The following is a 12,376-nucleotide window of genomic DNA, read 5'->3' as shown; positions in this document are numbered from 1 at the left end:
AAGGTCTGTAGCTCAGGGATGGAGCCAGCTGCTTGGCATGCAGAAGGGCTCACCTAAAAAGTTTTAAAGGAAAGAGGATCGCTCCTGTTGAGACCACAAGGGAGGGAGCAGATGTTTGGGGCTTCCTCTGCACCCCACTCTAAAAGCACTATGATTCTGCTTTCGAAACAACATATCCACACTACAGATTTAAGGCACTTACAATGCATATTTACAACACATGTCTTGCCCCTAAAGAATCCTGGGAATTGTGATTTGCAGAGAGTCTTGGGAACTGTAGCACGTGAAACTACAGCTCTTTGGGTGAAGTCGGGTGATTTAAATGTGTGGACGTGTGGTGTGGATCTGCCCCCTACGAGCACCCCCAGCACACACAAAGAAGGCACCAAGAAGAGTCCTTGTTCCAGTAGCAGATTGAAAGTGCCATGGTGCCCCTTTAAGAAGCCATGGTTTTCCCCAAAAGCATTCTGGGAGCTGTAGTTTCTTCAAGGTACTGAGAGTTGTTCAGCATGCCCTCCATCTTGGCTAGGAGCCACCAATAGCCGCCTCCTCTTCTGTGAACTGGTCAGATCCACTTTTAAAGCCGCCCAAGTGGGTGCCTGTCACTGCCTCTTGTGGAAGGGAGTTCCACAGTTCAACTACGTGCATGCAGAGAATTCTGTGCTGGTATGGAATCACAGGATGCCCCCTCAGCTTGGCGCTGTCATTCTCTGGGCTGCCCCTCTTCCCCCGCCCGCCCGCCCTTGGTGCAAAAACTCCCCCTCTGGATTGTGCTGGCACAGAGGCAAGGAAGGCAGGAGGGGCATCGCCCTTCCCCGCAACTCCCGTTCCTGAGCCTTTCTTGGCTTCCAGGCCGTGATTTTATAGATGTGCATTAATGGAGCCACCGATTTCCACTGAAGGATTGGACTGGTAATTTGGCTAATTTTTCTTAAGCTTCATTTTTCACATTATGAGCATCACGGAGAGAAGACGAATGATCTTCCCCGTTGCCTCTTAATGACCGGAGGAGGAGGAGGGTGCCTGGCTGAGAGGCACCAACAAAGGTTCAAGATCTTTTGGAAGGCAAAGAGCGTGTCTGGCTTTGGGGCTGGATCCTGCGGAGCCCTTTGAAGCAGAGTGCGATGGGGGTGGGAACAGCAGCCCCCTGTTCTTCTCCCTCTCACCGGAACTCTTGGACATCCCATGAATCAGAAGGTTGGGAGATCCAGGACAGAGAAAGGAAGGGCTTTCTGTTGGCATAATAGAGTGTTGGACTAGGACCTGGGAGACCAGGGTTCAAATCCCCACTTGGCCATGAAGCGCCTTGGGTGACATCCTATGCCCTTTTAAAATGTGTTGGGGTGGTGTTATTGGGTGGTTGTTTTTATTTTGATTGTGTACTTTATGGTTTTATATTCCGACTTCATCCTGTGAACCACCCTAAGATCTGTGGGTATAGGTCGGTACATAAGTTATATTATTATTATTATTATTATTATTATTATTATTATTATTATTATTATTGTTATTTGGGGCCTGTGACGGCCTCTCAGCCTCACAGGGTTGTTTTGAGCATAACACAGGGAGTTGGAGAACCATGTGCAGCACCTTGAGCTTCTTTGAGGGAAAAGGTGGTATAGAAATGGATGGGCAATTGGCAGGGTCTTTTCATGCTCCTTTAGCCAATGCCAGCCAAAGCCAGAGAGCAAGAATAGTGCATGGCCATAAACCAGGGCAAGGGATAGATTTCTGGCATGGGGACTCCAGTTGGGGGTAGAGTGGAAGGTGACCTTTCTCGCTGGGGTCCGTGGGAGCCATGCTTCAGGAGAAGGTGAGCCCACCGCCAGAACCTTCTCCAGTGTTCCCCACCGCCAGGCTTCACATCTTGATTCCTTGGTTCAGCAGAGCCAGGCCAAGGCAGCAGGCTTGCAGGAAAGGACAGGTATTAGAGAAATACACCAAAGGCTTCAATGGCTGCCACCACTTCTTTTTTTCAAAAAGAGGCCACCACAGATTGTTTTGGAGGCAGGGAACAAAGAGGGGATTAAATGATCTGAAGGGGAAATCAAGCCCTTTAAACTGCTTGAGAATGTATCCTTATTTCTAACACTGGCAGCATTAAGATAAATTCAGCGGTGTAAATAAGTTTTCATGGATGTAATAATGGAATATTGAATGATTTGCAGGGATTTATGTTATGCAAAACAAACCATAGAAAGAGAAGGGAAGTCATTCATATCGTAAGGATGTGAAAATGAGTACTTTAAATTGTAAAACAGAAAATTTAATTTTGTGTGTGTATATATAATATTATATATATTATATATAATATTATATAATAGAATATAAAAAATAATGCAGAAGGTCCCAAGTTCATCTTTGTTTGATGGCTGACAAGAAGACCGTGAAATATCCCACCAAACTGGGAGAGGTGAGCTGATTCTGGTGTCCTTTGCGACCTGCACCAGCCATGCTGTTTTCCTGCCTAACCTTGATAGGAAGTTAAAAATAAATAAAAAACCCTTCTCCGGCTTTCCTATGGAAATGGCAGGTGCAAGGAGAGATGGGGGATTTGAGATAAGAAGGCAGCAGTGTCGACTGTGGGGGCGCTTGCTTCCCCCACCCACCCTCTGCTGCCCAAGGCACAGATGGGGGGGATATATATATATAATCAATGTCTGCAGTAGCTTCTTTCTGCTCTGATGAATAGATTCTAAAGAGGCAGTGACATTATTTGAGATAAGAGAGGAGAGAAAAAGGGTCAGTGATAGAAAATGTCAGAGCGCAGAGATGAAACGCAGTGGCAAGATGGGGGGCACTGGGGGGGTGTTGGGCCATGCGCTCCCTATCCCACACACACATCTCCCTTGGAGGGGGAGGGAGGGAGAGAGAGAAAGGGTTTAAAAACTTTGAAATTCTAATATAGTTGAGGGGGAATCAAGTCACCGTACTGAGCCCCCCCACTCCAAATGAATCCCCTCTGCCTCCAATTGTTCCTCAGGTTGAAGGCTTGTTTCTGTGTTGTTTGCTTCACCCCCCAAATTGTTTACAAATAATAACATGGAAATGAGTGCTAAACGTGTGTTACATTCCACTATATTTCTGAAAGTGACTTTTATGTTGTGTGAAACCTCAAATCCAATTTGGAAATTAAAAGGAAAACATTGGGAAAACGGAATAAATGGCTCTGTGGATGCAGCCTCTCTCTTCCAACAAAATAACTACCACAGCATTTATTCAGAATGTTCTTTCTGGTTTTCAGAGCTAGCAAACTAAACTTGTGCCAGTTGCTGGAGATGTCAGGAGGGAAGAGAGCTCTGGTGCTCCGGTCCTGCTTGCGCCTGGCTTTTGCATGGAGGCGCCTGGGTGTCCCTGTGAGGACAGGAGGCTGGCCACTTCTCTCCCCAAGAAACTCACGCTGGGATAGGGTCTGATGTTATGCACACCCCTGTGAGGATGGCCCCGTGTCCAGTCTTGCCCTGCTTTGGCTTGGCAGCTCTGCCCCCTGTCCCTGCTCTGGGTCCTTCAGGGGTGGGTTGGGGTGAGAGGGCAGTTCACAGGATGGCAGGAGAGACAGAGCTGTGCCCAGGACGGAGGGGCACCTGAGAGAGCAGTGCTGGACATGACTGCAAGTGAGTGGCAAGGCTGAGGAAAAGCAGACACGGCATCTCACAGCCCTCCCAGGTGCAGTCCCTTGAAAATGGAAGGTCACAATTCCTCTTGCCATTCATCACCCTGAGCAACCAAGGAGCGTTTTCCTGAACTCTTCAGTGGCTCTGGTCACACCACGTCCCCCCTGGCAGCACCATCCCAGAAGGGGAGCATTTGGACTACTGGGTGCAGTTCTTGCTCACCTCACCTCAGGGAGGATACTGTACAGTTAGAAAAGGATCAGAAAGGGGCATCCAAAATGATTAAGGGGGTGGAGCGACTCCCCTATGAGGAAATGACATTTGGGACTTTTTAGTTTAGAGAAAAGGCAAGGAACAGGAGACATAACAGAAGGTTTATTATTTTTGATTAAATTTCCACAAAAAATTCCAATACTTATACATGACAGACGTTTATGGCTAGAGTAAAGTAATTCTTTCAAAATGCTTGAACATGTGGACATCCAGTGAAAATGAAGATTGGAAGATTCAGGACAGAGAAAAGAAAGTCCTCCAAGCAGCACCTAGTTAAACTATGGAACTCCCTCCCACAGGAGGCAAGGAGGGCCACCAAAGTGAGCATGCCAGGCCTTGTCTTTAAAAACTTGGCCGGTGGGACGTAAAAAGTTGTTGGGACAGCTTCCTTGCTTCCTTTCTGTTCTGGACTTCTTGCCCTGCTTCTCAACCCCTGGACCAGGACTCCTGAGCCTTGTGCCTGTATCATTCTGGGCCCGAGGGAAGAACTCTCTCTTACTTACAAGTAGGAGCCTCTGCTTGAGTGCTTCGGAGTGGAAGCCGGGACCGTTTCATTGAGTTAGGCGGAATCATCTTGCCAAACTTCGCCTGCCTGATGCAGGATAAGCAACGACAGGTTCCTGGGCAGATTGCTGCCCAGCCTCCGCTTTGCCAAGGACTTATTCATATGCCCGCCAGCTTTCACCGATTTTGGTCATGGTTAGTCTGTTAGGTGCCACAAGACTCTTGGTTCCTTTTACCCCAACAGACTTAACTTGGCTTCTCTGTTGGAAATTGTGCCATGCTAATTTCACATGGCGACAAGAACTGACGTTTCTGTGCCAAAGAAACAGATAGAGCTAAGAATGCAAGAGCTGCTTTGCAGGATCTGGCTAAAGGGGCAGCTAAGTCCGCGTTGACTGTCTCCACATCTACCACTCTCAGGTATACAATAAAGGAGATTCTGACTAAATATTAGGAAGGATTTTCTGATAGTAAGAGCTGCCTGGCGGTAGAACGGACTCTTTGGAAGGGGACGGACTCTCCTTCATTTGTGGTTGGAAGGCCATAAAGCCATGATTCCTACATTTCGGGGTGGACTAGAAGACCCTTTGGGTGCCCTCCCAGTTCTACAATTCTTCTGGTCTGCTGCCTTTGCACACAACAGCTCCACTTTGCTATCACAGCTGCTGGACGCCAGTGGTCCTCCGTGAATCCGTCTATAAACCTTTTTCAAATCCTCATTACCACTAGGCTCTGTTTCCACATCCTTTCCACTCGAGGGGAGTGAGAACTGTGAACGGCTACGACACTCATTGAAGGATTTAAGGCGTGAAATCCTCCCCCCCCCCCAGCACCTCATGGCACAGTGAAGGTTTTGAAAGTTAAGTATTACTGTCGGGCTTTGTTGTTGCCTAACTGCGACAGACAAATTGAGAACTAGTTGTCAAAATGTCAGAGCACAACAAATCAACATTCAAAATGAGTCTCTGTGCAATGTGGTGTATAATTAAAAAAAAATCCTTTTTAGAAATTTCAGCAAGCGTTGGCTTGGCTTTATATTTGTCTGCGTGATTAATAAAGGCAGCTAATTTTCAGACTTTAAAAACAGCTAGAAAATAGCTCCTAATTACATATTAGGCCCCTAACGTCCCCCGCTGAGCTTGGCTGGTATTGGTGGGCCACGGATTTTGGCAGGGGTTTAATTACATTCTGAGCTTCATCTAATTTTAGTTAAATGTAATGTAATCAGCAGCAGATGTCTTGAAATAAAATATGAATTATGAATATGAGGATATTTCTTTAAATAATTCTTTAAAAAACGATTTGCTGTTTCGTTTCCTGGAGCAGCACAGCACTCATTAGGAACCAGGTATGAGGCTGCATTGAGAAAAGGAGTTTGGGAAAAGAAAGGAAGTTTTGCTGGAGCAGCTTTCAAAGGGCAATCAGAATACTACGAAAGCAAGACAAATCATTGTTTCAGGTGAAGGTATCAAATAGAGCTTAAGCGTATTTGCTCTACAAGGTCAGCTGGATTTTGAAACTGGATATTAGGGTTGGATTTCCCTTGCTGAAACGTGAATGCTGATGCCTGCACTCCTTGCAGCCTCCATCCAGAGAATTATTGACCCTTCCAAATGGCTTGGGGGGCTGCATCCCTCAGGGACCAGCTCCTTCCCTCTGACTCTTCAACACCCCTGGACTGGCTCTTGCAAAAGACACTTAGATTATGGTTTATATTACCCACATTGATGTGCTGACAAGCTTGCCCCCTTCCCAGAGCCAGGGGAGCGGTGATAGGCTGCACAAGGACATAGTCTCTGATGGCTTGGGAAAAGCCCTGGAGAGGAGGAGGCTTGGATGGCTGTGGGGAGGCAGGGACTTTCAGTCTTGGCAAGTGATTCATGGGGCCAGACCTCCTGGGGCTAAGCTGCTGTGCTCATTAGGCCTGACACCAAGTCTGTGGAGATCCTGCTTTTGCTAATAAAAAGTTAACTCCAACTTTGAACAGTGTGATTTACTGCCAGCTCGCTCTGCGACACCACTACACACACACACAATTTTGGTGTAGAAGAGGCCGTGAAAGTAAGCCTATGGAAGATGCTGTTACTCAGACTCAGTGGCGGAGCTTCATACTCTGGCACTGGGGGGGGGGGGCGGAGAGCAGGCAGGGGAGCGGCTGACGTGCGTCCTGGGGGTGGGGCATGCCACCTGCAGGGGCATGGCGGGGGGCAGCCGCCATGGTGCCCTACTGGGATCGCGCTGCCGGGGCGCTGCGCTCCCCCCGCACTCCTCTTCCTCCGCCAGTGCTCAGACTATAATGGTGGCTGACCAGTTGTGTTTGTCTTTAATAGGATTGGTGCTGAGAACCAGGGTAGAGTACTGGATTGACTGTGCAATCTAGACTGTGGATTTAGATGGCCTTTTCTGCCTTGAAGCTCACCTTTGGTAAATCATGGCCCCACTGCCTAGCCTACCTCACAGGCTCATTGTGATGATAAAATGTAATAATCTCCATGTATGCTATCAGAACTGCTCAGAGGAAAGCTGCTTGATTCCTCTTCCTGCCAAGGTCCTTTTCCTTTTGTGCCATATCTTTTAGATTTATTTATTTATTTCATCATATTTATATACCACTTGATTATAAAAAAGCCTCAAAGCAGTTTGCAAAAATAATTTTAAGGCAGGAACCATCATTTTGTAAGCTACTCAAGGAGTGCCTTTAGACTAAAAGCAGGATAAAAGTATTTGACACAAAGGTGGTGACGCATCTCCATGTTCATGGTAAACCCCTGCAGGTGAAATATTGTACAGCCCTTCCTCACTTCTGTTTTCATGGCATCACAACCATTGCCAGAGGAGCGTAAGTCCGAAAGAACGCATGCGTATCCCGCCAAGCCTGTGATCTTCCAGGCAGAGGCGGATTTGAATTTGGGTTTCCCAGGACCAAATCCAGCGCTCTGTCTGCTGTCTCACTGGCCCTTTGGGCAGTTGGTTGCCCTCCAGGTGTTAGACTACAACTCCCATCATCGTGGACCAATGTCCTACCTGGCTGAGAACTGGAGCCCAACAAGGCTGCAAGGAAGGCCGTGGCAGCCTAGCCACCCCTGCTTTAGAGAGAGTCATGTTTTGTGCTTTGTTATGTCACAAGGATACCTGCCTCTGGGAATGTGGGGGAAATTGCCTTGCATTTCAGTGTCAAACCTGCTTAATGTCCACATTCCAAAACAAGGCGCAAAATGAATGCTGTGCAAAGGATGCCTGCTCCTCACTCTCAATATACTCTGGACTATGGACCGTCTGAATTATCTCTTCATCTTGATACCCAGTAAAGAAAACCCTGTGAAGAAAATATTAAGTATTAAGATTATTGGTATGTATACTGATACGGAAGCGGGGGGCATGTCTTCTTCACCTTCTTCTTCGCTACAATATATCCATTTATTTCCAATTGTCAATGTCAAAAGGGACTAAAATCTATAAAATTCATAGAAAATCAACGTGCCAATTTGCTCAATTTCTCTAGGACTCCATGACACCTCCCCTGTCCTCCATAATCCCTCAAGCAAGGTGTCAAGACCCTAATCCTGTCAAATCACTCTGCCAAGCCTTTCCTCCAGACAATGCCAGTACATGGACCATTGTCTTCTCATCACCGGTACTCAGGATGTGCTTATCTGTGCATATCTCCAGCTCTGCATATTCCCCCCTCCCTCCTCCATATGTTAATCCTGTGTAACCCAACCTCTTCTTAATGTATTCATGATGTAACTGGGATGTGTTTTGCACTGTATTCTGGGGCATGGAGGGAAGTTTCAAAACTTCATGTCACCCCTTTCTCGCTGTTCAATCTCACCTTGAACCTGTTGCGCAATAAACTTGGATCTTTTGCAGCTTGCTCCTGTCTCCGGCTGAGCTCATTTTCCTCCGCAGGGACCCGCGGACTTAGTCCGACAAGCTGGGTGGCAGAGCAGCCTCGCACCCAGATTTTACCGTAACAGATGGCGCCCGAACGTGGGGCTTTGCGGTTCTCCCGTGTTGCTGCCCGGGGGCCCTGAAATCTTCAGCCGGCACCGGGCCATTTTGCCTGGGAAGATCCTTTGGACCCCCGGCCATCTTCCGGGCGGTAATCGAAAGCCCCAGGAGTTCAGCCGGGGAGCAAAGAGGGATCCAGCCGGCTTATTCATCGATCCCGGGATCATCATAGAAGACGTGTGAGTATAAGGAAAAGGAAAAATCCAGTGCACTGGTGGGAAGGGGGTGGAAATCTCCTGGCAACTGAATTCTCTGCCCTCCTCTCTATCGCTCCTTCTTACCTTTCTCTTGGTCCGGTTAGTGAGAGAGACCGTGGACCGCTGCTCGACCCAAAAGGGGAGTTCTGAGCTCTATCTCTTTCTCTTAAAAATCTCCAGCCAGCCGCACCAATTGGGAGCCCGAAAGTAAGATGGAGAGAGCCGACTTGAAAGACAGCCGACTCTCCGCAACGGGCATCTCAGTTGAAAGCAAGGGGTTGGAGCTCTCTTTCCGAACTTCCCTAGCACCCGGCAAGGGGGCAGGAAGGGGTCTGGCTTTCTGTCTCAATCCTAGCCGCACTGGTCGGTGCCACATAACACATGTATCGTGCGTGAGCCCACTTCCAAAAGCAAGGGGGATTTTCGGTTCAAAACTCTATCCAGGGATCACCCGATCTGGCACCGCACGGCGCGGGCGTTCAGTAGGGCCCCTTTTCCTGAGATTGTGACGATAGGTAGGAGGTTGCCAGGAGGCATACCGCATGAGGAATTGGGCGGGATTTGGCAGAGTGGAAAGGAACCCCAAGATTTGGAATAGGAAATAAGGAAAGGAACGAGAGGTAACCGGATAGCTAGAGCTCAATAAACCACTAGGAAGTTGCCAAGCAACAAGGAAAAGGAAAACCCTAAATAGCCCCCTGTACAAGTTACCCAAATCCTAATCAACCCCTCTCTTTCTCCCTTCTCTATCCCAGACACCCCCCAAAAGAAAAAAACAACAAAAAAGCAACAACAGCAACACATGCATATATAAAGGGGTACCCAGTCAACCAAGCGTTGTGAGCCCTGCCAGTTTGATTAACTGGTGGTGTGTTTGAAGAGGCAAAGAGGCTCATAAAACCATGTGGGACCTTCCTACTAATTTCACTTAATGAAGCCAAAGGAAGCGGCCCAACTCCTTGCAATAACCAACTAAAGGATGAGAATATATATGTTTACATGTTGTCTGTTATGTGTGTTGTCTGTTAATACATATATGAGAATATGTATGTTTACATGTTGTCTGTTATGTGTGTTGTCTGTTCCTTCTGTCTCTGACAGACTGCCTTTCTTAAGCGCGCATAGTTTAAACTACAAGCTTGCTTCAAAATTTAAATCTAGGGAAGCCATGCTGGACCTTATCAATCTTAAAACAGGACAAAAAAACCCCCCAAAAAACAAAATGAGAATGAAGGGTTCAAATGTTTGTTATTTGAGAGAGGTTCCAAAGAGTCTTCCTCCGAGTAGCTTAAGTGAGGAGTATGATTTTAAGTTGATGGTAGATAATGTTATGTTGCAACTTTTGAGTTTGTGAGTCTACAGTCTTATTTTGGAATGTGCTGATAACCTAATGTTTCTGCTGCAAAAGCGTAGTTGAGCACAACTGCTCTCTCAAGCTAAAATGCAGTGTCTGTATTTCATTAAGCACATGCCTATGAAAATAGGTGTTCCTTCTAAGAAAATTGTTAATAAAAGGTAGAAGCTTTGATAGACAACAATTGTCTATCTATAGAGTCCAGTCCTGATATCAGTCTCTAAGATCAGCCAGGGTTTCCTGGCTTCTTATTGGAAAATGCCTCCCCCCACTTGTTTCAGTCTCTTTCAGGCCCCCCCCCCCTTACTTCCGTGCCAAGTGAATTTGCTCTTGAGTAAGCTTCCTTCAACAAGGGAGGGGGCACATTCTTTGCTAAAAGTACCCGACATCTCACTTTCCTATGTATCGTTATTTAAAAAAATCTTAATTAGGCATACTATTCCTATGCAAGTTCAGAAACATTATTAACTTTTGTATCCCTTTTAAATCAAATCCAGGACTGTTTTTATTATTTGTGAGTGGTTATATCAACTGGAATAACCCTATGCTTATAAAATATTCTCTCCCAGATTCTCTTCCTATCTTATCTTAGGAAAACTGTTCTTCCTTTAAGATCATTTCTCTAGGAACTTGCACTCTTTAGTCTAAGGAAGTAAACTCTCACTCAAACTAGCTTCAATATCCGCTAAAAGGGTTCTGTATGAAGCTGGGTACTTTTATTTTCCTCTTCCTTAGTATATGATAGGAGCATTGATTGTGGTCTCTTCCCCAGTTGTGCCTGTGTACATACGTATGTGTGTGTCTCTCTGGTAGTACAAATCTTGCTATGAACCCTGTATTTTAGGGTTGGACTAGATGACCCCAGGGTCCCTTTCAACTTTCCCAATTTGTGGCTGTGTGGAGGGCCATGTGTCTGCAAGCATGTGATGAGTTGAAATTCAGCCCAGATTTGCTCTTTGTTTTTTTTAAAGGTGAGAGGTGAAAGCCGTGATGTTTTGAAGCAGAACTGATGAGGTCAGGCATTTGAGTGATTACAGTGTTTATCATTTTGTCTATTATTTACAAAAATCAGACTTAAAAGTCTACTCAAAGTTTAAGCACTTACAAATTCATATCAAGCAGAATCAGCCTTTACCAGCCTGTAAATAAAGGGCAGAAAATTTTGTCTGCAGATGGTAATGCTGAAATGAATGAGAATATTAAGATCTTATGAATTATGACTCTGGCCATTTCCCCCATATATAAGGGCACGGCAGATTCCGCGAATGACTTTACAGATTTTACCGTAACAATAGTTATTGAGTTTAATAAATAATTTTAAAAATCAACCCCAAACTGAATTTCAGTTCTTCTTCCAAACCTTTATGAATTTTGTGATACAATTCTTCAACCAAAAAAATGCAAATATTATGGGAAAGTGTTGCACACCAAGCAAATATAGCGAATAAAACATATAAAAATATGTCATGTAAGGTGAGATTACTTGCAAAATGTGTGGATTAGGCAAAAGGCCCATGAAAGCTAATACGAAAATTCTGATGGAGGACTTTTAAAAAAACTGATGCAGAAATGTGAACCAACCCAGACCCTGTGATCATAATCAGATCACTTCTCCATGTGCCTCCTCCACGTGGGGCCCAGAGAGTGGCAACACAAGAATGGAGCCTTTCCAGTGGTGGCTCCCTGTTTGCGGAATGCTCTCCCCAGGGAGGCTCAGCTGGCGCCTCTCATTACACATCTTTAGGTGCCAGGCAAAAACATTTCTTCTCTTCCAGGCTTTGACTTCTGATTATCTGTCCTTTCTTTTAGTAGGTGGGATGTTTTAATCCTACCTTTCAAAAATATGAATGTGCTTTAGATTTTTTCCTCTGTTTTGTTTTACTCTGTTTTTAATGTGAATGTTATCTAATTGTTATTGTATGTCACTTTGAGTTTCCTTTTTTTTAAAGTGACCAGTAAGTTTAATAAAAATAATAACAATTTTTAAGAATAGCTTGTTTAATTTGAGCCAGTGTGGTGTAGTAGTTAAAGTGTCGGACTAGGACCTGGAAGACCAGAGTTCAAATCCGTGCTTTGCTATGAAGCTCACTTGGTGTGACCTCTGGCCAATCACAGCCTCTTAGCCTTGCCTCCCTCACAGGGTTGATGTGGGAATGAAATGAGGAAGGGAAGAACAGGGCATCCCATCTTGAGCTCCTTGGAGAAGAAGCTGGGATATAAATGCGGTGGTTGAGGATGATGATGATGATGATGATGATAATGGTGCAACAAGCTGAGAGAAATGTGTAGATCTGCCCCTTCCTCGCCCTTTGCCAGTCCCCACCCCCCGCAGCTTCAGCTGGGCTGCCTTGCTAGCCAAGGACAGCCCACCCCACCCCACCCCCGCTTCTCTTCCTCTTCCACCCCCCTGACACTTTGGTATA

General features: G+C 46.0%; 1 long non-coding RNA gene across 1 annotated transcript; it reads left to right on the top strand.

The window, feature by feature from the left end:
- The first annotated feature begins 1,631 nt into the window (after positions 1 to 1,631).
- Positions 1,632 to 11,934, top strand: LOC310830394. Its single transcript, XR_014557653.1, has 3 exons — positions 1,632 to 2,210; positions 2,242 to 7,744; positions 11,249 to 11,934. It is a non-coding gene; the product is annotated as an uncharacterized lncRNA (long non-coding RNA).
- The last annotated feature ends 442 nt before the right edge of the window (positions 11,935 to 12,376 follow it).

Source organism: Podarcis gaigeae (genome assembly GCF_964106915.1).
Source record: "Podarcis gaigeae genome assembly, chromosome: 13".
Taxonomy (NCBI): Eukaryota; Metazoa; Chordata; class Lepidosauria; order Squamata; family Lacertidae; genus Podarcis; species Podarcis gaigeae.
Note: the sequence above shows the minus strand (reverse complement) of the source record. Positions and strands in the feature narration are given on the sequence as shown.